This window comes from Penaeus vannamei, unplaced genomic scaffold, assembly GCF_042767895.1.
Source record: "Penaeus vannamei isolate JL-2024 unplaced genomic scaffold, ASM4276789v1 unanchor4724, whole genome shotgun sequence".
Classification (NCBI taxonomy): Eukaryota; Metazoa; Arthropoda; class Malacostraca; order Decapoda; family Penaeidae; genus Penaeus; species Penaeus vannamei.
Genome location: NW_027217703.1, coordinates 10,001 through 13,382, shown reverse-complemented (window position 1 = coordinate 13,382; position 3,382 = coordinate 10,001). Strand labels below are relative to the sequence as shown.

Here is a 3,382-nt window from a genome sequence, read left to right as displayed (position 1 = left end):
TCTCGCTCACATACGGTCCCCAAAACCCCAAACCACCTCTACTCCCCCTTTCCTCGTCATATTCCTTTTCCAGCCTAAATTCCGCTCCCTCGTCTACCCTCCAATACCTCTGTTCCTACTCCCTCTACATTTGAAGCATTTGCTGATATCCTTCCTCCTCCTACACCCTCCCAACACACCCCAACCTCTCTACCACTCCAACTTGAATACTCACGTGAATCTCTTCTATCACAACAGTGTCCTTCTCCAGACCCTTCCCCTCCAGACATTCTTCCGGATACCTCACCTTCCCCAGTCCCCTATTCTCATCCCACCGTTCCTTCTCCTCTACCCACATTACTTGTTGATCATTTCATGATAAGATACGTTCCATTTCATCCAGTCGCCCTTTACCCTTAATTCTTTTCTTGACTAATCTCCGACTTACTGAATTGGCAACCCCTATTTACCCTTTTCCCTATCACTCTATTCTATGACACTCTATAACCTTTGACATTTAACCCTTACTAATTGTTAACTAATTTTATTCTTTTCACCACATACTTTACCATAGTTTTATATTACCTTTGATGTCTATTTGTTTTAACCATCACACGACATGCTAATGACACTAAACCAAACAGAGAATATATTCACTGTAATGTGAAATATTGAAATGTTAAAGTCCCTCCTATGCCGTTTTCCCTAAAGGTTTTCTCTCTGAGCATGGGAATCAGGCGATCCGGATTCACTTAAGCGAACGTCAACAAAGACAAAGAGCCTTGGAAACATGTTATCTACTACGGTGTCAATAGTAAGTGGTCAGTATATTACAAAGTTGTTTGTTCATTATGAGTTTTATGTTATTTCTACCATGAAAACTCAGAGAGCAATGTGGAGTGGCGGAAGAAGGAAATAGGTAAGTAGAATAACTAATGTAGAAGGTAAGGAGGAAAGAGCGTAAAAACTATTTGATATTTCGAAGCTTTTGTAAGCGTGAGAATGAAAGGATTGTAAGTAAAGAAAAGAAGGAATGCCGAATCTAGAGATAATTAGATACTATGTTAAGAAGCAGAAGAATATAGAACTTGATAATCTGTTAATTATCCAGTACACGATTCCAACAATCATTGTCAAAGGTAAACAATCTTCTGCAATAATTTTTACAATATGGAGTTGGGATTGATATATTGTTTGATTAAAAGTCATGAACAAAGTATTTTGTTTTGTCACAACATGTTTTGAGGGGATTGTTGGCATTATTAGTGTGAAATGCCATGAAGGTCATGAGTGCATGACTTGCAACATTTGCATTTATAAATTAAATTTTTATGTACCTATAGTTTCCAATGATTCTGTGAATAATGAAGGTTCATATATTGGGTACTTTATTTGTACATTATGCTAAATGTTTGAATGGCATCTGAATGACTACTACTTTCAGATAAAGACTGTCGCTCCTATTGGTGCTCCAGCAAAGAACAACAATGTCGCATGTTTGATGTGGGAGCTTCTTAGATTTTTATAGTGGGGGGGGGGGCACCAACATGGGACCTTCTCTGATGGATATATTTCTCAAGCTGAGGGTTTTGTTCCCAGACCCCTTCCATTGGCTGTGTTTCCTTGTAACCTAAAGTTAGAGCAAATAATCATAATTTAAAAAAGACTGGATGGAGATCTGTCATTGGATGAGGAAAATTAGGTAGATATGTTTTTAATGTCAAATTTGCACTGTTGCTTATACATTTGGTACTCTGAGGCTTTTAGGTAAATCTTTACAGTAAGAATACACTAATAGGACTAATGGAAGATGATATTGTTGTGAATGATAATGATTTCCAGTCATTGGTATAAAAAATAATCTGTCGACACCAATGGTTATAAACCATGTTCATGTTAACAGTTGTAGAAAAGGTATGAATGAGAATGAATATATTCACAATACAAGAAATGTATATACCTGGTTTCTATTATATCTTCATCGAAACCATTCAAATATATCTCTTGTATTGTGAAGATATTCGTTCCCATTCACACCTTTTCTGCCAGTGGTTATGCTACTCTAGCAGCCATGACCCACAACTGTGGCACAGGAGTGAGGAGCCTCCTAGATTGCCACTATAGTTGTTTTAATGTTTTCTAATAACAGTGATAATAACAGAAATAATAACAATGATAATAGATATGTAAATATTGATAAGAGGGATAGAAATTATTATTATTATTATTATCATTATTATCAATAATATTATATCCATTACACTCCACTATTGTTATTCACATTGATATCAAAATTCCTATCATTGTGATCATTGGTTCATTCTTTCTCCACCTCCATTTTACTTAACCCATCAGCGACGGGTAAAAATTTTGTCAAGTTTACATATGCACCGGCTTGTTGGCGCGCACTGGCAGTGTCCCCTGTTTGCGCCCGGCTCAATCGGTAGTTTGTGAGCGACATATAGCACCTAAAAGCTTTTATTTTACTAAAATTTATAAAAATATTAAAATTTTGAAGGTTTACCTTCACTTTAGGTGCCATTGCCTAAAATCTTTACCATATAAATAAATCCGCTACTAGTGGAGAAAAACAACCTCCGTCTGACGAGCCAGTAGCGCGGGAATGGGCATGGCATGATGCCCCCGGCGTTTGGTCCACAACAGCCATGGCATGTACGTACGTGACACCAGGCGCCAATGGGTTAAGAGAAATTCTCCCAAATTAAAGAAGACCAATCAGGTTTAAGAGTTTGTAGGTCTTGGTAAATGTGCAGTTGTGTAATTGTATTTATAAGTATTTGCCTATATATGCATGTGTGCAGTTATGTAAATACATACGCAGACAGACACTAATATATATAGATATAGATATAGATATAGATATAGATATAGATATAGATATAGATATAGATATAGATATAGATATAGATATAGATATAGATATAGATATAGATAGATATAGAAATATATATATATATATATATATATATATATATATATATATATATATATATATATATATATATATATATATATATATATGCATGCATATATATATATTTATGTTTATATATGTATAAATATATATACATATATATATATATATATATATATATATATATATATATATATATATATATATATATATATATATATATATATATATACATATATACATGCATGTATTATTATTATTATTATTATATCATTATATGTGTTATTATTAACATTATTATTTTTTCTGTTACCTAGGCCCTTTTGAGGGACTGGTATACTACTTTCTATCACTCTTAAGCCTCCCTCGAGTAGATAAGTTGAATATATCCCAAATATATTCAAATATAGCCCACTGGATGACACTTTTGTTCCACTCTCTCTATGCAGGATCTGTGTTTGAATAAGA

The 3,382-nt window shown here is 34.0% G+C and overlaps 1 protein-coding gene across 2 annotated transcripts in view; it reads left to right on the top strand.

The window, feature by feature from the left end:
* The first annotated feature begins 688 nt into the window (after positions 1-688).
* The window catches only part of LOC113810885 (zinc finger protein 271-like), a 12,688-nt gene continuing 9,994 nt past the window's right edge, over positions 689-3,382 (top strand). The window contains exon 1 of one of the 2 annotated variants that reach the window (XM_070120346.1): positions 689-793. The gene's annotated coding sequence lies outside the window, so the exon portion shown is untranslated. Of the gene's footprint in view, positions 801-3,382 lie in introns of both variants that reach the window. The other variant, XM_070120347.1, reaches the window with a different exon arrangement.